At 39.5% G+C, this 27,565-nt stretch overlaps 1 protein-coding gene and 1 long non-coding RNA gene across 5 annotated transcripts in view; both read left to right on the forward strand.

Annotated features, from left to right (window-relative positions):
• Positions 1-9,709, forward strand: part of LOC115093938 — a 33,478-nt gene extending 23,769 nt beyond the window's left edge. Inside the window, exon 3 of the long non-coding RNA XR_003857442.1 lies at positions 9,583-9,709. This is a non-coding gene — a long non-coding RNA (uncharacterized LOC115093938). The remainder of the gene's footprint in view (positions 1-9,582) is intronic.
• The window catches only part of LOC115093936 (arf-GAP with GTPase, ANK repeat and PH domain-containing protein 1), a 1,595,449-nt gene that overhangs the window by 183,958 nt on the left and 1,383,926 nt on the right, over positions 1-27,565 (forward strand). The window lies entirely within an intron of this gene.

Below are 27,565 nucleotides of genomic sequence, written 5' to 3' on the forward strand. Positions count from 1 at the left end.
AATTATATTCAGACAACAACAAGGACTGAATGGCACAGGCTGGGTAAACAAATAAGCGTGGGAGTAACTTGTTTATTGCAGCAGTTGCTACCCCTGACCAATTGAGCTGGATGCTTCGCTTGGATGCAGCTCCAGCACTGCTCTCTACATCGATGGTGGGGGGTGTAGGGAAACTGGAACCATGGGGTTGCTGATGGGGGCCAAGAGTAACAGATAAGTATGAGAAAAAAAGTGTGAAAGCTTGCTGGGCAGACTGGATGGGCAGTTTGGTGGTCTTCTGCCGTTATTTCTATGTTGAGGAAAGAAAATTATCAGATAAGAACAAATTTTATCATATCTCCTGTGTTAGGAAGCAGTCAGAATCTGAAACTGGCCAGTCCAGATGATTTTGTATGCACAGGGGGTATATGGTGTCAGGGTAGTAATACTCTCATATATTGTACAGGTCCTCAATCTTGGACCTTGTTTGATCTAAGGTAAAAAGAGGCTGAGAAACCATCACAAATGTGAATTCAGATCACCTTGTATAACCTGGGATTACTATATAGAATAACCTTCAGTTTTCATTCAGCTGATGTGTTGCAAGAAAACATTTCTGCTCCAGGAAGGGAATTCACTGCTAACTTAACTCTATTGGTTTGCATGGTCTGTATAGACTAGAAATGCTCTCTTAATCACTACTTTTGTGTTTCTAAATGTTTAGTAGAATGCAGCCTCCAATTTTTGTTTGTTTTATCTGTGTTGCCAATTCCATGGTTATTTATAACGGATAATGGATGGGAATGGCAAAATTGCAAAGTTTTAAATGGATCTTGGAGAAGAATTTGATATTGTCAGAACTGTATACTATATCTGATATGTAATTTAGCAATAGTTATACTTTTTTTTTAAAACCATGCTCAAAAATGTAACTTTTGCTGACATTAAGCGTTTTGTTATTTCAAATATGTGTATGTATCACTTTAGGTCTGTATGCTTTTTTTTTTTAAAAAGCAAGGAAACCACAAACTGAGAGACACTCCAAGAGACTTTTTTAAAAATAGAACTTTTCTATGTTTAGTAATAACACCTACTGCCTCCTTTGCCCACATCATTCATTTATAGTCTGCAGTTTGAATAAACAATTAGGACAAAGACTGCTGCCATTTGGAGTAAACAAAACTTTCATTTAAAAAAAAAAAAATTACTGAAAGTAGCACTGCTTATCAACTTTTTCTCATGCTGTTCTGCAACTTGTGTCATGCTTCAGAAGTAAAGCTGAAGTAATCTTCTGTAGTGTGAAGGTAGTGGAGGAAAACTGAAATATTTCACTGTTTACTGTACCTTTCCAAGGAGTAAATGTTCAAGCTGACGGTTGGAGATGAAGTGACTGGTTAATGAAATGCTGTATGTGGCTTAATACTTAGACAATTCTCAGTCAGAGGTCATGGTTCAGTTTCTGTTACTTTTAAATGTTTGTTGGATCTAATAGTCTACTGTGACCTGTATGTATGCTTCAAAAGGATTGCCTACCAACTGTGGTAATTAGAATGTACCCCAATATGTGTTACATGCTGAACTACATATTTTATTATGTAAAAAAAGTGATTAACATAAGTCTAATGTTTATACAAATTTCAGGAAATTTAATTATGGACTTTATGTTCTCATATCATAAATGGTTAAAATGTTTCCTATAAAATCTTTATATCCTTATCCATTGTGATTAAATGACAAATGGTTCTTAGTGACATTCAACTGTTAAGTAGCATACAGTATAGTTTTTAAATAACAGATTTATAAATTACATATTCTTAATGTAAACAATTGTCAAGTTTACGTCACATGATACCTGTATTGAAAGACCTTGCTGTTTATATCGCCAACAATGCCTAATTGGCAAATATGGATCATATATTCCATATAATTGTGCAGTGATGTCATAGAGAAACACTTGTTATATAATATCAATGAATTATGATTGATAGGCTAATAATCTGCTGATGTTTGGAAACTTTTTTAGTGATTTTTTTTCCTTTGTGTACAGAACTTGATTTTTAAACAAATATTTATTGAAAACCTCGAAAGTTATAAAATACCAAAGGTAACTGCTTGAGGTTGTTCTAAAAAATGAGCTACATAAGGAAGTGAAAAGTAACCATGTAACAACAAATAAGAAAAAGTGAGCTACAAAAGTGCTTAGTTTGTGTATTCCTGCAGTCACCTCAAAAACTCACAGATTGATATCTCAGAATTGTGCTTACTGCGCTAACTGTTCATAGTGAATATGGTAATCACAATTTTGAGAGAGTACGGACTCCCTACTCTTCACAACACAACATACATAGGGAACCCCATGAAATGATTTTTTATATATAACATTAACACTCACAATTTACTGTAATCTTATAACAATTTAATTGTCAATATTACTACTTAACAGCTATTAATGCATACAAGTCATTTTTTATCATTTTATTAATTACATCCATTGATGTTTATAATAGCCATACAGTAATACAAAGACATGTGCAACTTGATATACATAAATATCCAAACTTATTTAGCAGCAATATAATCACATCTAAAACCATATACCCACTACATTCATTCATCCACATACACTCCCCACCCATTAAAACCCATCTATTTCCTTTTATTAGTTCACCACACGTTATTAACTTAAAGTGCTTAATATGAATTATTATTGAATCCTAAAGAAACTCTTCCACGGGAGCAGTTCACAACGTCCCAACAGGGATCCCCTGTTGGGAGCGCTCCTGGATTGGTTTTAAAGATTGAAATATATATTTGTGGTCCCTCCCGATGCAGCGACAAAGCGAAACACGGACCCGTGTCGGGGGACTCATATAAACATTGCTTGCAAGCTTTGTGAAGTTGCCAATTACATTGAGTGAAAGACTTTTTCATTAAAGAATACCTATATTTGAAATACGGTGGATTGCCTAAGTGTATTCTTGCACCTTCTTCGGTTGACTACAATGACACCCAATATTGCAAACCTATATGTCTGTGACTTTGAATATTAGTTACCAATATTTCCAATTAAGCACAGAGTGAAATTGTGTGCAAAGGTATATTAATGATCTGTAGTATGATGGGAATCTGGTAAATTTGATTAGTTTCATTTCAGTATGATGACAAACTTTTTTTTTTTTTTTTTGCTAGCCAAGTTTTGTTTTTGATATTTCCATCTTAATTGTTGATGGGCAGTTTCATCTTTTTATCTTTAGGAAATAGATAGAAACCCCTAATTACAGTTTACCAGTTGTCACCCATGTTGGTTGAAGGAAAACTATTTGTAGGATGTTTTGCATCTATGCCTTTTTTGCTTGAGCACTTTTTAATTCAAAGCTCATGCACAAATTATGACCAGTTTTATGGAACAGGGGGATATCCTGTTGGCAGTTAAAAGGGCTTATAAACATGCCAGTGGAGAGATTTTATTGTTTTTGTGACAAGGCCAATATGAGGTTATATAGTGTGTAAGAGTTGTAACACTTTCTACTACTGCACAGTTACAGAAAAATACAATTTTGCAATATTGGCACTTTTTATAGTTACACAAAATAAGTAATCATTAGTTTTTGCATTTGAGTAGTTGAAATCTGAGTGATCAGTTAGCGAGATTAGAATTACCATCTTTTCAATTTATGGGATGAAAGATCTGAGATCCAGGGTCATTATCCCAGTGGATTTTATTGTATTTTATTCCCACAGCTATGTAAGAGAAGCATGTTCCAGGAGCAAGGGAGATAGTTTATAGTGATCCCATCTAGTGCTAGTGTAGGGGCCGATGCAGTTAATATGTCCTGAACCTGACTGCTGGCAATTTTGTTTTTTATTTAAAGATTTTGTTCCTCCTTCTTAATATCGCTCTGGGCAGGTGTTAATTTCTGAGCACAAAATTGTGCATCTCAGCTGCACATTATTTTTTTTTGCATTTGGAGTGAATAGGTAATAGCCTCATTCACATGCATTTGCATATGATAAGCGCTATTGGTTTCACCCCGCGTTGGACACACATTGTGGAGGCGCTAATCCTCTTATTGCATACGGGGATTAGGTAGCTCCTATACAACCTGCATCCAACTGCTGGTTAAACAGTGCACTCGGCTGAGCGCACTGTATTGCATCGGCCCCATAGTATGTATGTATTATTCTCTGAGGTCAAGCAGGATAGCATTCTCCACAAGTGGGTGATGACATCAACTGAGCCTGGGGATGGAATAATTCTCCGAAGCTTTTAGAGCTTTTACATGCTCTTACTGAGCATGTTTTAGACAATCTGCATCATTGTAGTTATGTGGGGCCCGCCCTCTGATCATTTTTGTCCATAGTTTTCTACAGATGTGTTTTCTTCATTGATTTTCACTGGTTTTGTTTTCAGTCTTTCAGTCATATGGGTCTTTTGCAGTAATCCATCTTTTGACTACTCTCTGTACTGTTACTCTCTAGTTAGGTCCTTTGGCAGTTTTTAAGTTTCTTTTGTTTTCTTTTGCATTTAGATCTTTGTGTGACTGTTAGCATTGGTTGGAGTGTTTTGTCTTTGTTGTTAAATTTTGCATCATCTGTTTTTCCTATGGTATGAGAATGCTAGGAGGTTTGAAAAATGTGCATGCTACAGTTGCATAATATCTGCAATACCTGAATGTAATGCACTTTAAAGTGCTTGAAAAGTGGAATATAAATCAGTCAAAAAACAAGTCTGTCGCAGACCTTCATGTTGACTGCAGCTATTGCCTTGGTAGGAATGTCCTTGGTTGTGATACTTGTCAAAAGATATACTCTGGGGTGTTGAAGCTCTGCAGAAAATATGTCTTTGGCTTGGCCTCAAAGTTAAACTTTCCCTCCCCTCCCCCCCCCCCCCCCCAACAACATTGGTATTGGTTTCAGTGGACCCAGGAGCTGCATTATCCACTGGCTATGCATGAACATTGGAGGAGCACTGTTCTTTGGGGTTCAATGATGATAGATTTGGGACACTTCTTATTCATTCCATCCAGTACATGCAGAGGGTTCTGCAACATATCTGCCACCAGTTGCCTCTGATGTTAAGCATTGGGCGAATGCCAAGAATTGTTGACAACGCTTGCATTAATGCATAATGCCAGGAGCAGAGACGTGCTGGCTGCCTCAATATATACTGATTCTCTCAAGCAGCCTGGTCAAGAAGGCTACTTATCCTCCAGAGCCAGTATTGGACTGTCAGTCTAAATGGTTCTGAAATTCAACTTCCAATAGTTCCCCGTTTGAGGCATCTGCAAGCATAAGCCATACTCTTTTCTGAATTCCAGGCTAGTGTAAGCACATAAATGAAATGCAAGAATGTCTTGGCTTGCACTTTGTAGGATTTAAACAAAGACAACAGGTTTCTTTTCTTCATGGTTAAACAGGGATTTAGGATCAAACAAATGAATCAGATTCAAATACAATAATCACAGTACAAATCTGGTCCAGGTCAGGTTATCCAATTTACACAGTACTTACAAACTTTGCTTGTACAGGCACAAACCTAGTTACTTCTAAATTCAGACTTCATAAGGCTCCTCTTGATTTGGCCTTCTAGTCCTCAGATTGATAGAAATGCCTTCCCGCCATGCCAGCACTCTTTTAGAAGCCCCAAGGACTAATCTGGTCCTAAAGGTGAGGTTGCAGGAATAGGCATCAGACTTCTAGCAACTCCTTTAGGCCTGCTCATTTTCAGTTGTTGAGAGCCACTTAATAGCTCAAGGGTGGAACCCTAGCTCCTTGCCCAAGCAGTCTGCTGGCTTGAGGTCAGTCAGTCATTTTGCCCCAACACCTAGGAAGGTAAACCCCCTCCTACTGAAGCCATGCAGTTTTGTTGTTAGCAATATTTGAGGATGAACTGGTCAGAAGCATTTTGGAGGCACTCTCTTGCCATCTGCCTTGCTCTGATGCTTCAGCAGGAGTGCAAATGATGGTAGTTTGTCCTTGAAGCCTTCAGAGCATTAACTGCCATCAAATCATTTACATTGTCTCAAGGTAGTGCATTGGCAATAATGCGGACTGCACCAAATTGCTGGATGCATTGGCGAGGGAAGCTTCCTTGATGCCCCGTAGTGCCTCAGAACCTCAGCCATACTAGTCATCTGTAAATCCTACAGTAGGCATGGCCAGCAGGTCAGTGTATAATCTGACTCCTACCAGTTGTGCTTTCAGAATTGGAGTCTGAGGAGCCCTGGGATTATTTTTATGGGTTTGTGGTTTTCTCTGATTAGGAAATATCAATAGGCCTCCCTTCAGATCCTTCTGTTCCACAGGCTAGATTTAAAAACTCCCTGAGGATCTCTCCTGTTCAGATTTCATACAGGCTATGGCAAAAACCATGCTATTTGAGTTGGAGGTAGAAAGAGCCTTGGGTACCAATGTTTGTGTTTTAAAATACCTTGGTGCTCCAAGGAGCTGGTGACAATGCCCATCCAGCAGGTCATTTGATAGGTCTCCCCCATTCTTATCTGTACCCCCCAGTTAGCAAGAAGGGAACACAAAAGTATTGTGACCAGAAGGCTGCCAGATTTGAAAATCCCTAGCTACCATTAAGGTTGACAACTGATTCCATATTTTCAGGATATCTAGTCCATGTTTTACCCCACTGCCTGCATGGACTTGTAGTACTTGTGTCCTTATTGATTTCCCTGAGAAAAGCAAGACTACAAGTCCAAGTGGACAGTGGGGTAAAACCCAGGACTGGATTAACCTGTCCTGAAAATATGGAATCATTTGGCAACTAGCTTCTACACCAATCAGTTTTGATTGCATCAGTTTGCAAAAATGTCAAGAAGTCTAGGAATCATTCCTTGGTACCCAAGGGACGTACTCTCACATCCTTGATATTTGGGGGCAGAAATTCTATGAGAACACTATGCTTAGTTTCCACTTAGTTTCTTACCAGATCTTTATGGCCCAATATATATACTCCATACTGGGAGGGGGCAAAAAAACATTCTTTACATTTTTTCTTCAGGTGAAGCAAGAAGATTTGTTTGATTAATAGATTTGGGAGAGGAATAGGGAAATGTAGTCAGGTCTACCTATCATGGACTTCGATACAGCATCAATAGCTTCTGCCATGACTGTTGATGCTTGCACATTCTCATGGTTATAAGCATCTGAAATGAGAACAAAAGCTCAGTTGATATGTGCTATGCACTGCCATGCAGAAGGTCCCGAGATTGATCCTTTGGTTTGGTCTTCCGCTTCCTAGGTCTATTGGAGCTGGAAATACTGTGGAGGCAGTGTTTACTGCTCATGGGGAAGGGAGTAGTGGTTGTCTAAAGTGACACCTAGTGGCTGGATTCAGGATCCTTGATTGCAGTGATCCCTGTTGTATGGCCCCTGGCCCAGGACCATCACTTCAATAATTGGACTAAACAGAAGTTGGAAGGGGATATAAAATAGGGGAAAAATCCCCACATGGTTGGGAGTGAAAACTTATGATGCCAAATGTTAGCCCTGGTTCCAGTTGATCTAGAAGAAGAAAGAAGTAGGTGGAAACTGCTGGGTCAAAACCCCCCCCCCAAAAAACCCAAAAAAACGTGCAGGATAGGTTGACAGATGTGCTCTGCAGTGGAGAAAATCTCTTCATGGATAAGGTCAGAGTAGCAGTGGTTCATGTTAAAGGCCATTGTTAAGTGCTTCAGACCCTTCCTGCAGCCACTTCAGATCCACCCTCTTCTATAAGGAGGTTTTTGAATGGGCCTTGAGGAGACCCTTCTACCTGATGAGGCATTTTTCTGCCAACAGAAGTGTCTTCACCCTAGTTTAAGCAAGCACTGAGACCCAAAGTTCCAGGCAGCTTCCCACCCAAAACAAGGGATCAGATTTTGACTGAATTCAAACCATATCTCCATTTTCATTCTGGAGGATCTCCTTATCTGAAGACTAATCATTTTCATAAACCACTGGCCTTATGTAAACTAAGACAACTGGGTCTTTTGAATTGTACAGAATACTTACAAACTATATTTGTCCCTCTCCTCCCTCCACCCCCGTGTCCTCCCTATGCCTATCCTCCCTGCACCCTAGCACAATTTTGTTCGATACTTCCACATGTTAGTTAATTTATTTTATGGTTTCTTCATCAGCCTCTTGCAAGGCATCTGTATAATAGGAATTTTTTCTAATACCATGTTATTTATTGTTTTTATATGTTTTCTTATATTTATTTGTTACTTAAAAGCATTATATGTAATGCTACCAAGCTAGTTTAATTGTTCTCTGTAAACCGATTTGATTTGCATACAATGTAAGAAGATCGGTATATAAAAAACAAAAAATAAATAAATAAATAAATTTGTTAGAAATCCCTCCAAGAGGCTCTTGGTGCAGCTTTCATCTTCCAGAATATGCTGCATCTGAAGCTCTCCTTCCTCTTGCAGACCAAAGCAGTCAAACTTGTTCCACTGCAGGAGAAAGGATGGGGATTTTTTTGCCTAGCATTTCCTGATTCCCAGAAAGACAGGAGGACTCTATTCTATCTTAAACATAAGCACCTTGAATACATTTCTTTTGAAAGTAAAGATCAAAATGATTTCTCTGGGCACCTTGATCCCATCTTTTCCAAAGAGGGATTGGCTATACTGTCTGGATTTTAAGAAAGCACATTTTCACATAGAGAGACATTCAGTCACAGGAAATATTTCAGATTTGAAATAGGGAAACATGACCTCCAGTACCGCATAGTCCTGGTATCATTTCCATGTGTGTTTACCAAATGTCTTCTAGGCATAAGTTTTAGAAAATTGCCTTCCCTGTTGTAGGTAACATTACATGTGCAATGACACTACATGTGTAACTTTACTCACAGTGTGAAGAGGTATTCCCGGGGACCTGGTTGAGGTAGGATTTTCTTGGGAAAACGCCTCACTCAAAGTAGTATGTGTAAATGTGTGTGGGTAGTTTTCCTGGGATAATTTTTAAAGGGAAAGTATACACTTGATTTCCCTATGAAAATTGGTGCAAAGTGTTTAGGTACTTTTTACCCGCAGACTTTGCACCAATGCAGGCAATTATAATATAACCCTAAATATGTTAAGTATGGTGGAAATGTAGAGATCCACATTCAGACACAGTCTGGATAGCAAAGTTAGCTGCTAAATGCTTTTGAATATGGACCTCACAGTTTTTATGGATTCTGATCTTTTAAAGTTATTTTTAGAGGATAAATCCTCTGATTTTGCTATATCTGATACATAGGGTTAAGATAGCCTCATCTGTATGATGGCATTATTTAATTATTTATGAAACACTTAATTGAGAATTCTGATGGGATTTTAGATGGACTATAATTTATGTATCTTGTATATTCCATCTTATTTTCTTTAATATATTGATGTATGTTTTTGACTCTTTCCCCCCCCCCCCCCCCCATATTGTTGACTTCATATTGACTTAATTTTTCTTAATTTATTTGTTCTGGTTTGATGTATTTGTTCTGTTATGGAAATTTAATAATAAAATAAACTAGTGTACAAATATTGCTCTGGCTGATAATTGTGCCAGATTACATAAGATTGTCATCTCATCAACATTTTCATTTATTTATATTACACTTTTCAGGCACTTCAGAGTGGATTACATCAAATTGCATTTTTACATAGAGCCATCATATCTCCATAGTGACAGTGACATTATTATGCCACAGTATTATTTATTCTACTTGCAAACTTATTTCTGAGAATCACTGCAGCTGGTAGGTGAACCATCCATTTTGCATTTATTCATATATAATTGATGCCCCTTAAATTACATGGAAAATTCCACTGCATTGGTGGAGAATAGTTTAGATTTTCAAAGTTTGATATTTTTGATGATAGCACCAACGTGAACAGTGTTATGAACTAAATCTAATGAGCATTAACTGACCTAGATCAAGACAAGTCAAATGACAAACTTATTACAAATGGCAAAACAGGTTTTCTTTGTTTTTCTTCTTAGGATTGCTCACCTATATTTTAATGTGTGAAACCAGTAAGTTAAAACCAAGCTTTATGAAATTATAAACCAATGTCTGCACCCTATTAGTGGTATTTAGTTCTCTTTGACTCAATTAGTGGGCTTTGGTTTAACATAGATGCTTAAAGTGGGGCGCAGATGCAGACTTCACTTTATATATTGCATGTGCATAATCAAAAGCCCTGAATCTTGGTAAATAATTCATACCAGTTAGGGTGCTTGCCTCCATTAATGAGATCTCAGGGGCAAAGCTTTCTAGACTATCTATAAAATGGTCTCATCTGTTATGAAGATCCAAACTGATAATTATTTACCAGCTAACGAAATTCTTGTGTTAAGGAAAAACTTCCTTAGAAATAAATGTATCCTATTAAACTTATTTTATTAATGGTTTCCATATACCACCTATAGAATCATTTAAAGTAATGAATGTATCAGAAGAAAGTAAAATGTGTGGATAGTAACATTGCAAAACTAAGGGAATTGGGCATTAGGGTAGGCCAATCTGATTAAGAAATTTAAGTGGTTTTTTTTTTTTGGAAGATCTTGGATATTTATTTATAGGGAGAATACTGAGAGAGAGAGAGAGTACAGAAGAAAGAGTCTGCTTAGTGCATGGGGATAGTACATCTTTTCCTCTCTTCAAATGAAATGTTTATTAAAATAAAAAAATGTAAAGAATTTAAAATATTTGCAGCATAGAGGTTACTGTCATTTAGTAGCAAACAGCTTTTCTGCAGAGTTGTCACTCACTGATCATCAGATAATTTCCTAATATCCTATAGTCAAGTGTTTTATTTTAGTACCCTGGTCATCATGAATTGGGAAAACATAACCTAACAGTTTTTTCCCCCTATGTTTTTAATTTTCAGCTATGTCTAGTTGGATATTATCTTGTATTCCACTGGAATAGCACCATAGACTCAAACTGTAAGAACATTCTGCTCATTGTAGCATAGTCCATTGCTTTCAACTCTGTGTACCTTTATTGTTGAAATCATTTCAGCATATATGAATTCTCAGTTGGCTATTTTCTTGTTATGTCCCAAGAACATTTTAATTGTGAATAAAGCAAAAAACCTTTTTTTGGTTCACAGAAAGGATATAACTTATTTAAGATGCATTTAACATTTGTATATTACTAAATTTTGCATACCATAAAGATTAAAAATTAAAGTTTAAAAGGTTTTCTGGTTTTTGGTTGTGGTTCTCCTGAGGATTCCCAGACAGGTAAGGTAGGTAGGAGTATAACATTAATTAATAGCAGAGTAATCCATTTTTCTCACTGACCAGGAATATCTTTTTAAAATTAGATTTTACAATCAATTTTTTTAAATTTAGTATATGGGATTACAGTTTCTGAATAAGTTGCATGCTTGTCTTCAAGTACAACATTTATTTTGTTAAACCTTAAATACCTCTTTAAAAAGAATAAACCTTTTATAAATAAAATATGCAAAATACATTTTTTCCTGCAATTTCTAGGCTTGATATATACCAGGAATACTGCTCCTTCCTTCTTGATTTATTAGAGGACATATTCTCTAATAGGCTGCAGCAATGTTTCAAGGCAGGAACAACCAAAATCTCAGAAAATTCTGAAACAAGAGACCCGTAATGGTTGTAATCCACTTTGTCCATGGTCTGTTAGATGAAGTATTGTTATAGAAGTGAAGGATTGATCAATGAATGTGAGTCACAGAAAAAACATTATTGATGCAGCAGGCTGCGAACCAGGGAAGTCAGGGTTTAAATCCTGCTATCACTCCTTGGGACCTTGGACAAGTCATTTCACCCTCTATTGCCTAAGGTACAAACTTAGGACCTTATTTTAAAAAGCATTTACACGCTTAAAATTGTTTATGTTTAAATGCACTTTACCCCTGTAAGTGGGCTTTTGAAAATTGCTACAATATAAGCCATTGAATTGTCCATAAGTTATTCATGTGTAAGTGCATTTTAAGCACATAAATGGCTTTTGAAAATTGCTACAATATTGTTATATTTATGCACATAATTTCTTTGAAAATTACCTCCTTAGATTGTAAACCCTCTCGGGATAGGAAATAACTACAGTACCTGAACATAATCTGCTTTGAAGTGCCTGAAAGGCAGAATATAATCTAAACTAAATATAAATCTATTTTGGTGCAATGATTGATATAGAAAGATTTTATTCGTTGATGACCGTAGCAGTCTACTAAGAAAATATTCTGCAACTCTGATTTGTAAAATATATCTTTTTTGCTATTGTCTGTGCAAGAATAACTACTGCTGTTTCTCTCAAACAGTACTATTTGTGCAGAATGACATCATTAAAGGCAAATAGGAGTGGCAGAATAGCTTAGTGGTTTGAGCAGTGGGCAGTTAACCAGGGAAGCCAGGGTTCAAATCTTGCTGCCAGTTCTTATGATCTTGAGCAAGTAACTTCATTCTCCACTGTCTCAGGTACAAACTTTCTGCTTTATTCTCATTCTGTGTCTATGGAAAAATACCTTAATGAATAAGGCCCTTAGATTGTAAACCATCTGGGGTTAAGGAAATATCTACAGAACCTGAATATAATGTACTGAAGGAATAATCCAAATTAAGTATTGCCAAATTAAAATGGCACCTAGCATGTTTTAAGGTATTACCTAAATAGGCTAATTAAAGCAGAATAATGCTGGAATCATCAGAAAGAGACTGTTTATATGCTGTCCAGTTCATGTAAAATAGGAAACCTACTTTTGTGAGTTTATTTATGTATTTATTTATTTTTTAAGAGACATTGTTTCTAAAATGCAAACACTGCACATTTTGATTAGTAAACAATATGGCTGAATACCAAAAGCCTTTTATATTCAATTTTGTACAAGTGTAAGGATTTCAAACTAGCCAGATGACCTGGTTGCATGTCTGGCCATTTTATAGATTTGTGTTTTTCTTCTAGATTTGGTTCAGAGAAACTGTAGTCACATTTTATAGCCTCTGAGAGCAGTTAATCTAACTATTCTGCTACAGTAATACCTATAGGTGCTATTTAGGATGCATGTGTACTGAAGGGAAGTGAGATCTGTGGTCCTCTGAGTGTGTCTTTGACAGGGCTATAGAGGGAAGATCAGGCCTAACTGGGGGGAGAAAACCTTGGCAGATAAAAATTATTCATCATGGGACCCTCTCATCATGAATGCTTTGGGGTTGGGGCAGGTTCTGCCTAAACTTCCATTGTGGAGGTAGCTAAACCAGGTTCCCCTGCCCCACACAAAAAAGATACAAAAGGTATGTTCCTATTAAAAGTATGCTAGTGGTGCCTATCATGAAACTCGGCAATTACTGCTAGCATGCCATCAGGGTCTCCTGGTTCGTAGCCCACTGCTAACCACTAGGCTATTCCTCTTCCCAAATGCCAAACGTTAACGCATGCATTAATGCCATAACTCATGCAATAATCGTGTTACTGCACGGCACAAATAGTAGTCAACTATTTATCTCTCTATAGGAGAGCCAGCTAATAGCTCAAGGTGAGGTGTTGGTGGAAGGTTAGTGTTTAGGGGCCAGTTTTATATGCAGACTGAGACATACGAACCACACAGTACACCTTGGTGAAGATTTGACATCATTTGGAGTGAGCAAAGTCTCACAAAGATGATATTTCTACAATGTTCTCTTGCCCTAACTTGATAGTGCCCTGTTTATAGAGTCCATCAAGCTAGGGCTAGTCAACATTGTAGAAATCTCACTCTGCATGCAGAACTGGCCCCTAAAACCTAAACTTCCACCAACACCTCACCTTGAGCTATTAGCTGGCCCTCCTATAGAGATATAAATAGTTGACTACTATGAAGGCCTTATAAATAGGCTCGCACTCTCGTGCTCTCTCTCCCCCCCCCCCCCCCCCCCAGTAATAGCTATTGCACTTTGTTGTGAAATAGAAGTATCACAGGATGTGAAAACTTTATGCTATGTTAGCGCGCGGTACAGTAATTCTAAAATTACTATAAATGCCCCTTTTTCTTACCACAGGCGTTATCCATGCATTGTGTTAGCATTTTGATGAATCTAGGGGTATATTCTTAAATCGCACCAAAGTATGCTGTTTTGCCTATGATATGAAATCACAAACATAGGACATGATCGCCCCATTAGGTGTTCTTTACAAGAATTCCTAAAAATTGTAATTCTCTTTCTATGTTGTTTTGAATACTTCCCCCATTTCTGCATTTTATTTTATAGGGAGGCGTATTGGGATCCTTAGAACCAGCTGTAATGAGTACTGTTACCAGCCCCCTACAACTGCAGAAACAGCAAGTTATACAGTGACTTTAAAGGGTTCATTCTTTTTTTCACACCTATGCCTTCCTGCATGCTCATCCTCAATCCTCACAATGCATTGGAAGAGCATTATAAGATATCCTACCATTCCACTAGAGCATTTTTAGAATGTGCCTTTTTTTGAAATGAACCATAGTGGTAGCAGATTACTCTTTTTATTCCAGGAGAGGTATTCGTTATGCTGAATTCTGCATTTTGTGACTATAAGACATGGTTTGCCTGTATCTGAGGCCCAGGTTAAAAGTCAGGTGTTAAGGGGTCTTCTCTCCAAGTGAGAATAGGGATGGTGTCTGGAGGAAGCCAGGGGTCTGGGTAAGCAGTGGCTTGGAAGTAAACTCACAAGGTTCAACACCTGGTTGGTGTTTTAACCCAGTACTGTGGCTGTTCCCCCCATGGGTTGAACAGCTTGGAGGTACATGCCACAGCTGATACTTGGTGATCTGTTTTCACTTAGATTTTGGGATTCTGTCCTATCTTGGCTCTCTTATTACTTCTACTGTCGCACTTAGTGTTTCCTCTGCCGGATCATCCTCTGTTGCCATCCCACTATCAATTGATATGCTCAAAGTTTTGTCCTGGGCCGCCTTCTCTTCTCTATGTATACTAATTCCCTTGAAGATCTGATTTTCATCTCATGGCTTTCAATACCAACTTTATACTGATGATCCCCAGATTTATCTCTCTAGACCAGAAATTTAATCAGGAATCAATTTCTACACCTCAACCTGCTTGACTGACATTGCTGCTTGGATGTCCTACTGCCACCTTAAATTTAGCATGGCCAAGACAGAGCTTCTTAACTTTCCTCTCAAACCCACTTCCCCTCTTCCTCCTTTCTCTGTTTCTGTGGATAACACTGTAATCTTCCTAATTCCCTCAGCCCATAATCTTGGAGTTATCTTGGACTCCTCTTGCTTTCTCTACACATATCCAAAGCACTGGTAAAATGTTCTGTTTCTTTCTAACATCACCAAAATCTCTTCCTTTCTGACCATGCTACCAGAACTCTTATCTACCCTCTCATCACTTATTGCTAGACTGTTCCAAGCTGCTCCTGACAGGTCTCCCAGTAAGCCATCTCTCTCCACTACAATTATCCTAAATTTAGTTGGTGACTTATCTTTCACCAAAGTCACTACACCCATATAACCCTAAGTCACTGTATTGGCTGCATATAATTCAAGCTCTTCTTACTTACTTACAAGAGCCTTCACACTGCCTTCCTCATTACCTCCCCTTTCTTATTTCTCTAGACACCCCTCCTTGTACACACCACGCATCAGGCAAGTTGCTACAATTTATGCTCTTCTCCTGTACCCTAATTCCTGACTCTGTACTTTCCATTTGGCTGCACCATATGCTTGGAATAGACTTCCTGAGTTGCTGCATAGTGCTTCCTCTCATCTTATTTAAATCTCATCTAAACCCCCCTCCTTTTTGAGTCTGCTTTTAAATCTTAATCCCTGATTGTCCTGCTTGCAGCCTCATTCATTTTTTACCATTTTCTTAAATGAAATTCCCCAAGTCTCTCTTGCCCTGTGTATTTGTTTTGATTAGAATATAAGCTCTAGAGATCATAAATTATTATTTTTTGTACAGTACTGCATTCATCAAGTAGCACAATAGAAGTGTTTAGTAGTAGTAATAGATCTGTGAAGTACCTGTGGGTACAGATCGGTCAAGATGTGGGCCTAGGCTTGGATCAGAAATCTGGTGAGGATTCGAAATTAAGGGCTAGTGACTGATGACCAGTGAAGGTGTGTCAAGTAATTCCTCCTTATATACAGCTTCCAATCAGACCATACCCAAGAGTGAGTCTAGAGTGAGTTTCCAAGGACATGGACTGTCCCTGCTGGATAGACTAGATAATTACTACCAGAGTATTCAAGATCATGCAGTCCTGGCTAATCCTGAGTCTGTCCCAAACTCCAAGGCTTGCTGTTTCAAGGAGGCTGAGACATTTAATCAGTGGATGATCTCTCCTTCAACGGCAGGGGAGAAAGTTTGACACTTCACGCATATCCAGCATAGCCCTCTGCTTCAACAGCAGGGGAGCAAGACTGATACTTCACTTTCAGTGCAAAGCCAGCATAGCTCTCTGCTTCAACGACAGGGGGGAATGAAGAAAGGTGGATCTATATTCAGGCAACCAACAAGGACTGAATTACATAGTCTGGATAAACAGATAAGCATGGGTGTAGCTTGCTTATTGCAGTGGATAATACCCCTAATTAATTAAGCTATTTCACTTAGATGCAGATCCAACACTGCTCTCTACATTAATGGCAGTGGTGGAAGGGAAATAGAATAAAAAAGGTTACTAAGAGTCAAGAGAAACAGATAAGTATGTGAAAGAAAAAAAAAGTGCGTAAGCTTGCTGGGCAGACTGGATGGGCCGTTTGGTCGTCTTCTGCCTTCATTTCTATGATTCTGTAGGAAGTGAGGCATAGACAATATGAATATGTCCCTTGAAACTTGATATAGGACTGTTAAAAGGCTTGGGCATGAAAAATTTAGCATCTGGAGTTAGACTGTATGTGGAGTGGCATTAGGAGAGATACTGCTATTGTTGTCACTAGCAGGGCCCAGTGAGTAATATGGCTGCTGCCACTGGTCAGGCTTGCTGAAAGAAATGGCTGCTGTTGTTGGTGAGGCCTGGGATAAGATTCAAGTTCCACTGGGAAGAAATGCCACGGTCCAGGGTTTTTCTTTATTTAAAATATTTATAGCCAGCAACTATAAATGGAATGGCTGGAAGGGAGGAAACTGGAAGAGTGCTTAAAAGAAGTAAAAACTTGCAGGAGGGGGAAGGAGGCAAAAAAAATAAAAATATAAATAAATAAAAAAGTAAAAAAGAAAAATAGATCAAATACTTAACCCCTAGAAGAATAAGTACAAAAAAAGAAAACAAATTCCCTAGCACTTAAAATTGACTGGCACCTACATTTTCTTAAAATGTACCCATCCCTGCTTATACTTTTGTTAAGAACGTAAGAAAAGTCATGCTGAGTCAGACCAAGGTCCTCCAAGCCCACTATCGCTTCTCAGATAGTGGCCAGTTTTGATCGCAAAACTGGAGGTCCAGTTATTGCAGTTCTTCAGTTGAGTAAGTAAAAGAAGGTGAGAACTTTCCTTGTTCTTAAATATTGGACTTGAAGGAATGATTTGCAAGTTGGAAAGAATGTTTTTCTGATGTATATTCATGGTCTAACGGGGCTGATGTACCAAGCTGCACATAGTTTGCAAACATGAATGTGTGTTAAAATGCCAAATAGACCTTGTCACCATGTTTGAGAAATTTTGTCTATTATTTAGCCTTATAACATGACACATTTTCTATTTTCAAAGCAATTCCAAAACCTATGTAAATTAATTTAATGAGCTGAAGAATTATGCTAATCAGCTCAGTAGTGATTCTGTGTAAGCTCCACATACTTTCCTTTTGGAACACGATCCATTCAACTCCTAGACAGTGGTGACATCTAAATCTCACAAAAACTCTCAAACTATGTAAAACTTAACACTTCTGTCTTACACAGCTCTTTTGCAAAAATAAAATGTCTTGAATTTTGTGCAGACTTCGTTGCAGTATTGTCGCTTGCAAGGTAATTTGCATACTATTAAAATGAGCTCACAATGCACAATAAATTTTGTGTATTATCGGACCATTTCTCTGGAAAATTACACTGCTTAGTACATTAGCCCAGTGGTTCTCAACCTTTTTTTGGCGGGGACACACCTGACAGATGGTTCTCACATGTGTAACACACTGAACATGTGACCATCACGAGGCTAAATGTAAACATGCACTCTGCATCCACAGGAATCCCCTCAACCCCCAGCAATGAGTGCAAGGCAGATCTAGGGCATTACCCTGTACAACTCGCCATACAAAAAAGATATTCTGGTTCTGATGACATCTCAGTAAAAGCAAAACAAACTCCCTTTACTACCAGGTACAATAGCCTTCCTTATGAAAAGACAGTAGTTTACCACTAATGCATATCCTATTGAGAAAACACAACAAATAAAATTGATATAAATGCCTAAATGCTAGTAAAATACCTCACCTCAGTCACACACCCAGAACTGACCTTCACCAAGTACAGAAAAACCACAAATTATAAATATGGAGACAGAAACTGGAATGGAAAACCAAAAAAGCCACTCTGCATGCAGTGCAAACCTGGAGAAATGGAAATAGAAATACAGCACCTAACAGACTATCAGGATTTGCAATAATGCACACAAACTAACCTGCACAAAATTACACCTGTATTATGGAACACATTCAACACAGTAACAACCCTGTCTAAGAAATACAACTATTAAACCAGGCCCTAAACACTAATATATTTCCTATTGGGAAAACAGAATAAGCCAAGCTGCTATAGAGCCCCACACAGAAATAAATGTAAAGCTATACTAAAAGTGTTACAAAACAGCTGCTGAACAGAATAATATCCAACAATTAAAAACTCATCAAAATTATTAAAACATGTCCAAATATCAATAAAATATTTCAAAACAGCAGACATCGCATAATACCCAATGATTAAAATGGCAGTCAATCAAGACAAATTTAAAAAGCCACCTTTACGTACCCTCTCCAGCAACTCTTCTACTCCTTTCCCTTCTAGGCCAATAGCACTCACCAGAAATAGCAAGGGCTGCTGAAGCTCTGTCCTCACAGTCTTCTTTCTTAGAGCCCACAACCAGTCTCACCTCCCCCCCTCCCCCCCCCCCCCAATTAGACCCCACGACCAGTCTCTGACTCTCTCATCTTCCTGACCAGTCTCTCTCATACGCACATTAGTCATCTTCCTGACCAGTCTCTCTTTCTCTCACACAGAAACACATCACCTCCCTGACCAGTCTCTCTCTCAATCACACTCATGCTGTCTTATATACAAGCTCTCAATCACACACAAATGCTCTCGCACCCATGCACGCCAGCTCTCACCCAGGCATCGATTCACACCCACAAGCTCTCACCTAGGCTTCCATTCACACCCACACATATATCTCTCTCACCCAGGCACTCATTCACACCCACACCCACAAACTCTCACCAAAAACAACTACTTCCTTCACTGCAGGGATGGGCTCTAGTTCTGCCGTGGCTTTACTCTGGCAGGCTTTCTTTTTTCGCCACCACTGGGATGGGCTCCCGTGGTGGCCTTAGTCAGGGTTGGGATTCCTCTTCGCCGCCACTGGGATGGGCTCCCGTGGTGGCCTTAGTCAGGGTCGGGATTCCTCTTCGCCGCCACGGATGGGCTCCCGTGGTGGCCTTGCTTCGTCGGGGTTCGACACTGCCATTCCTCCCACCCCATCCCTGGGCTATGCGATGCCTGCCTTACCAGCCAATCAAAGGTTTCCTCTCTTCCTACTCCCACTGGCAGGTAGAAGGGAGGAGGCTTCCGATTGGCCTGCACGGGGGGTAGGCAGAATGAAGGAGGCTTCTCATTGGGCAGTGGGGGTAGAAGAAAGGAGGCTTCCAATTGGCCTGCGGGGGCTGGAAGAAGGGGAAAGTACAACGGGGCACCAGGAGAAGTGACACCCCTGCCTGTGTTTGGTGACACACTGGTGTGTCGCGACACACCGTTGAGAAGTGCTGCATTAGCCCATTTGCTGCTCATCTCTATGTTTCAGAGCATGGTATAATTGAGGTGGGAGGAGAGACAGTTCTCTTAAATTCATTCTTTGCCGATTTCTCATATCCCATCCTCTTCCTGATGGTGCTGTTTGGCGTTACATAAGTTATGATTTCTGTCCTTTATATGAAAAAGGTATGAAAAAATATACCAACAATGTATGAGCTGCATGCCATGGTGCATTGTGGCAATGTGCATCAGCAGCTTGGGCTCCCAATGCAGGCTTGGAGTGAGCTAACGCTGTCGCCTGTGGCACCGCTTCCATTAGAACTGCTGACGTAGAAGGTAAATGCTTCGGGTACCCATGCAACCCTGCCACAGACTTCGAAGCACTGCCCTTACTTATATGGGCTTTGGTGGGTGTGGCAAGTTTGTTCTTTGGCTTCGAAGCCATTATGACTGATCCTGGTCAGGTTGATGAAGCATACCTGTGCATCTCCCGATGGTGGGACTCCGGCCCTGGTGAGGAGTGGGGTGATGCAGAAAGGGTGCACAGCTCTCAGACACTGACGAGCTGGCCGCCTTCTCCCGCAACCTGGCTGTTTTTTGGTTCATTGCTGTTGGGCCCGGAGTGACATGCAGCTGTAGTCTCTGCATGCAGCCTGGTCATCACTTGGCTGTGCACTTCAGATCTCCATCCAGAGGTGTAGGAAAGGCTTGCTGCCGTGTTGTGTATTCTAGAGTAAATCTTTTTGTAGATCGAGTTAAGGACACCATGTCACAAACCAGTGATTATTGTACAACGCTCCAGTAGCTCTCCACACTTGTTCCAGACCCGGCCTTCTCCTCCAGCTATCCAGGTAGGAGGCACTTTTACCTGAGGAGACACTATCCTCTGCCCTCTGTCCTGTGCTTAGCAGGCCCCTCGTAACTGATCCCGACAGCAGAAGGTGCCTAAGCCCCAGACGACATCCCAGCCAACACCTAGGATGGGGTTTGACTGGACAATGGGGAGAGCATAGCTAAGTTTCCAGAACCCATGCTGCAGGACCTGCTGGTCAGGAACAGGCTACAATTCTATGCGAATTGGTGGCCCAGTGTAACCTCCTATATGTAGGTCCTCGGCATTATCTGGAGAGAATTCAAATTATACCTACTGGGTGTCCTACCAAATTGCTCTCTGGACCCATATTTGGGTCAACCAGTACATCAGGAAATGCTGATCACAAAGCTGTATTCCTCTTAACAGCTAGAGCAGTTGACCCTGTTCCACCAGGGTAGAGACTGCAGGGATTCTACTCCAAGTACTTCCTGATTCTAATGAAAACAGGGGGACTCCATCCTATCCTAGACCTCAGGGCCTTGAACAAGTTTAGCAGAAAAAAAAAGTGCAAGATTGTTTCCTCAGGCACCTTGATCCCTTTTCTGCAAAAAGTGAACTGATTATGCTCTCCTGATCTCAAGGATGTGTATACTCACAGCAAGATGTTCCCTAGTAACATGAAATATCTGATTTGTAGTGGGAAACCCACATTTCCAGTTTCGTGTTGTTATTTGGGCTTACTTCTGCCCTGCATATATTCACAAAATGCCTGGCCATGATAATGGCACACTTGTGTCAGCTGGGATGCCCATCTTTCACTGTTTGAGCAATGTGCTGGTCAAGAGCATATTTTGGGCAGGAGCCAAGGAATCCATGTGCCTGTCCATCTAGGTTTTGGAGTTCTAGGGTTCATCAGCTACTTCGTCTCATCTCTGCTCATTGCCTTAATTGGAGTTTATAGGAGCTCTGCTAGATATGACTACAGCAAAAGCCTTCCTCCCATAATAATGAGCTACCACCTTGTTGGCCATAGTGGAAGAGGTTCAAAAGAGCAGAAATCAACTTGGCTCATATTGAGGCAGTTGGGCCATATGGCCATAGTGTTGCATGCTACTCCCATGAAATCTCTGTACATGACAAGTACCTAGTGGACCTAGAGTTCACAATGGCTTCAGGCCACTCAGAACCTCTGGAACTGCATCCACACAGTCCACCACTATGGGACTCCCTGTCCTGGTGGTGGCAACATTCTAATCTGGTTCGGGGAGTCACTTTCCAAATTCCTCACATTCAAATTGTCCTAACCATGGATGTGTCTAGCCTGGTTTGAGGAGCTCATATCAAGGAGCTCTACACTCGGGGTTCTTAGTATGCTGGGAATTTCATTATTTGAAACACTTCCTGGTGTTCTGGGGAATTTGGTACACTGATGGGCTTTCAGAGACCAGCTGTCCAACAAAGTTGCCCTTGACTAGCTGGGCAATCAAGCAGCAATGTACTATATCAACAAGCAGGAAGGAACAGGCTTGTACTTCATGTGTTACGAGGATGTCCAGCTATGGTCCTGGGCTATCTCTCGGGTGATGATGATCTGAGCTACTTATCTGGCTATTATGGAGAATGTGTTGGCAGACTAGTCTGAGTTGGTCCTTAAAACCCCATGAATAGTCCCTGGACCAAGGGGTGGTAAATCAGTTCTTTCACCTCTAGGACACCCCGGATGTAAATTTGTTTGCGGTTCCTTGGAACAGAAAGGTTCCTCTCTTCTGCTCCATTCACAGGGCATTTACAGCAAGCTAGCCTCTGATGTCATCCCCCTTCATTGGGGCCAAGGACTTCTGTACGCGTATCCTCAAGTTCTACTGGTAGGAAATACTTTGTGGAAGCATAAGGAGAAATTTTCTAACAATGAACTAAACTTTATGCGGCGTGAATCCATGTCATGATACAGCATTGTTCATACAGGGATATTTTCTAATTATGAACTAAAACTTTTTGCGGCTTGAATCACGTTGTGACACAACTGTGTTTAGAGAAGGATTCATACAGTAACGAGTCGAGAGACAACATTGAAAGACATTGTTTTGATTGCCTTCATGAGGAGAAAGTTGGGATTCGATGTAATAACTACTGCAAAGGAGGCAACCTTTCTTCAGTGATGGACTTTTAATGTGAAAGTTGGTTAGTTTTGTGAGGAGGATTTACCCGTGATCTAGGTTGTATACATAGCAATTATAAATAAGGCATTAAGTAGAGTAACTGAGGATCCTGAGAGGGTTTCACTCTGAAAGGAGACATATTGTGAAAATGAAATTAAATAGAAATGTTGAATGTTTTTAGGGTTTGGGAACAGGGAGTGAGGTATGACTATTGTATGTATATGGTTTGAGTGTAAATGAGTACAAATGTATGAGGGGTGTTTTTTAACATCATGTGATGTGATTCAACTTTGTGAACATTTGAATATTTAAAAATTTATAAAATGAAGATGTTGAGTAAATAATGATTATGTCTTTACTTTAAGTGTTGAAATATTTATGAATCAGTGAGCATTAATTGATAGCCTGTCTTTACATTTTTCACAGTAGCATATTTAAAACAAATCATAGGAATTTTTTTTTCACTCAATGCATAATTAAGCCCTGGAATAAAAATTGCTAGAGGGAATGGTTAAGGCAGCTATTGTATCTAGGTTTAAAAAAAGGTTTGGATCAGTTCCTGCCACTACTTATCCCTGGGTATTAGCAGTATGGGATCTGCCTACCATTTGAGATCCTGCTGGGTTCTTGTGGCCTGGATTGGCCACAGCTGGAAATAGGATAATGGGCTTAATGGACCTTCAGTCTGACCCAGTAAGCAGCTGCAGTTCATGTTGTCCCATTCACTCAGTTGCTTATGAGGGGCATACAATGGTGCCTTTGGTGTCAGTGGGACCAACTGAGTCAACCACTGGCTGAGCACATCACCAGCTGAAATGCAGACAGCTATTTGATGTTTGAAGCCATTAATTCTGGATGTCCCTGCTGGAGCCACCTCATCAAGTGACTCTATCTATTGATGCCTTCACCTTAAGGTGGGGAGCTCATAGAAATATAGCTTGATCCCAAGAGACCTGGTTCTTTGTAGAGTCATCTTCAGATCTTCCTCTTAGAGCTATGGGTCATTCAGTACATGTTGAAAGCTTTCTCTCATCTAGAGGGTTCCTTTGCCCTTGGTCAAGAACCTCTGGATGGGGAAAAATAAGTGTGGGAGCTTGCTTTGCAGATTGGATGGGCCGATTGGTCTTTTTCTGCCGTCATTTCTATGTTTCTCTCAGGATCTGGATGTGGGCTATATACAACAGAGCTCATCTGCAAGCAACATACCTTCTAGGATCCAAAACATTCTGATGGACTGCCTTAATTGAATCCTACTTCCTTATAAGTGGTCGCTGGATCGGCAGGCAGTCTGTTAGATCTTTAGAGTCAGCCGACAATTGACTTGTTTGCTACAGCGAGCAATAGAAAAGTCAGAAAGTTTTGTTCCATGCTTCCAAGCAGGATCAGCTCAGCTCCCAATGCTTTTCTGCTGCATTGGAATGCAGATCTATATGAGTATCCTCTGATCCTGTTAGCCACAAGGACAGAGAATAATTCTCATTGCTTCAAAATGGCCAAGACAAGTGTGTTTTCCTATCTGCTGCGGTTGTCTAAACAACCTCCAATTTCATTGAGTATGACACCATTCCTCATCAGTTAGGATGAGGGTCAACACTGACATTGGAATCTGTTGTCTCTAGCCCTTTTGTCATAGATAATTAACACATGGTGGTTTTCTCTCTGCTCATTCCTAAGGAAGTGGAAGAGATCTTCATCACAGCAAGGAAACCTTCAACAAGGAAGGCTTACAATTTCAAATGGAAGAGATGTTTGGTCTGGTGCCAATCTGGCTCTCTGGATTTGTTTGCTTTGTTGCCCAGGGACCTGCTCCACAACTTATTTTCCCTTTCTTCATCAGGACACAGCTCACCCTTAGTGAAAATAAATGTTAAGTGCCATTGCAATGTATTATCTACAGGTGCTTCAGTTTCTACTCTATCCTCTAGTATCCAAATTTATGAAAGGAGTTTGGTACTCTAAGTCTTCGGTGCCTGGTATCTTAATATTGTTTTAACCCAACTTATGAAGCCTTCATTTGAACCTTTGGAGTGAGCTCCTTTAAAGTTCCTCACATGGAAGTGTTTCTACTAGCCATCATATTGTCTCAAAGTGATAATGACTGTTTTGCTGGAATCTGCACTGGACAGCTATTTGGAAATTGCAGATGTAAGAACAGGTAAATAAATGAAATAGGTCAGTGAGTTACAAGCGTTGGTGGACTACTCACTTTCTCTTTAGTTTTTCCTCAGTCAGGTTGCCCTTCGTACTCACCCTAAGTTCCTTCCTAAAGTGATGTTGGATTTTCAAATAAATAATAATCAAGAACAATTGCTCACTTACATTCTATTATTAATATTAAATTTTTGCTGGTTTTTTTTTTTATTTTTATATATAAATAAATATTTAAGTAAACTGCATCAGCAAGCCAGTCAGCGCATCTCATGAGAATCAGAGAGCGCTCGGTCTTCTCAATCACTTGCAGTTACTTTTGAGATTAAATTCAAAATTTTTGTTCCAAAACTTTTTTTTGACTTGCCGTTATAAATTAATGAATTCACATTCACTGCAGTGTAACGTAGATGGTGAAACAAGACTAAACTTGAAGGTTTTTACTTGGTGTCATAAAAGGGGCTTTACTTCGGCCGGAGTTTCGCTGTAAACAGCTTCATCAGGAGCCAGAAGATTTTCCAAATACACGGTGTCTACCGACACAAAAGTGTGCTAAAGCTATAATTCCGTCTTGTGCAACTGAGCAGGTTTACGTGAACTTCTTTAATCTTGTGTGTCATTCACATCCTCTTTCTGTCACTTATACCAATTTCGAGGTTCGGACCATCCGGTCTCTTACTTCATCTCAGAAAATGGACAGAGAACAGGAACACCATCAAACCAGATCACGGTTTAATTTAATCTCAAAAGTAACTGCAAGTGATTGAGAAGACCGAGCACTCTCTGATTCTCATGAGAGACGCTGACTGGCTTGCTGATACAGTTTACTTAAATATTTATTTATATATAAAAAAAAAACAGCAAAAATGTAATATTAATAATAGAATGTAAGTGAGCTATTGTTCTTGATTATTATATATTTGGTTTTCCCCTTTTTTCTTTGGACTTTACATTTGTGGGCAAACTCTGCTCTTTTGTTTGGATTTTCAAATAAACCAAGCCATTGAATTCCTACTTGCTTCCCAAGGCTGCACACTCATAAGGTTAAAAGGCTCTTCGTTCTTTGGACTGTAAGAACCTGGGATTACTATTTTAAAAGGACTCTGCCTCATCAAAAAGTTTCTCAGTTGTTTGTTTCCTTTGATCCTAATAGACTGGGAGTGACAGTTGCCTCAAAAATTCTGTCATATTGGCTAGCCTACTTGTCATGCACTGTTATACACTAGCTGGTTTACAAGTCAGACTTTATCAAGGCTCATCAAGTGAGAGTATCATTTCAGTGGCACATCTAAGGACCACCTCGATTGAAGACATCTGCAAAGCTGAAACTTGGTAGTCTATGCACACCTTTACATCACAGTATTGTCTGGACAGTTTTGCATAACCTGTTCACCTTGTTGTAGTCCATGCTTCATTGATAGAGTCAGGTTGCTTAATTGTATTTGTTCTGCTCTGCAGTCTTCTGCTTGTGTCGCCCTATGTGTCATAGATAATTCAGCCTTGCATGTTGATGGAGAAAGCACGTTTTCTTACCTGTAAACAAGATTCTCCATAGAAAGCAAGATGAATTAGCCATGCTTATTCCTGCCTTCTTTCCTGAAAAGTCTACTACCTCACTAAAGTTTGCAGACCTCTGAAATTGACTGATGGACTCAAGAGGCAGCACATGTGGGAACCACTTTGCATGCTTAGTAAGCTTTTATTAAGCTCTGAGAGATAGGTCTGTTTGGTGCTGTCACCCATGTGTCATCGCAATTTTTCCTGATGTCTATGAAGGAACTCTGTTTACAGATAAGCAGACTTGCTTTTTCAACTTAATCACTCGCATGTATTCCCTTGACATTCATGAATTTTCTTGAAAATAGTACATTTAATCTAATATAAATAGGTTGTTCTGAGATGCCTATATTTAAAATGTTTTTCTTTTTGCAATAGGGAGAGCTACATTTAATACTCTAGGCTAGAGCCCTAATTGCTCACAAGACATAGTTTGGAATGCATGCAACTGTAACTCTTCCTCCGTATACCAATTCAATTTCATGTTATCAAGTGACGTGACAGGTAGTGAAAGGCAGTGATAATCTACATGATAATGTTACTCTTAGTAATAATGTTTTGGAAACATTTAATATGGTGGTCTTTAACTGATTTTGAGATGGGTCCCTTGCTAACTATATTGGCTTGCATGTTTGAGCTGATCTAATTTATTACCAATTATTTTGCCACCAATTGACCTGAAGTATGTGGTTCAAAACACACACAGAGCATTAGAAAATCAATTCTGTGAGTTACTATTGATCCATCAACTGCATCAGAGGCCAAGATGAAAATAGTGCAACAGGCAATGATACTATCATTTAGTTTATGGGCTGCTTTTCTGTTTGCTAATTGAAGAGTCTATTCTCTATGGGATTGTAATATACATTTGTGATTTTCTTTAGTATCTTTCAGTTGTCATCTTTATTTCCATTAAATGTTAATTGTTTTAAAGAATATGTTCTTTGCCAGCAAAATATAGTTTCCTCTAAGCTAAAGATTTCTGCAATGGG

The sequence above is a fragment of the Rhinatrema bivittatum genome, chromosome 6, assembly GCF_901001135.1.
Source record: "Rhinatrema bivittatum chromosome 6, aRhiBiv1.1, whole genome shotgun sequence".
NCBI lineage: Eukaryota > Metazoa > Chordata > Amphibia > Gymnophiona > Rhinatrematidae > Rhinatrema > Rhinatrema bivittatum.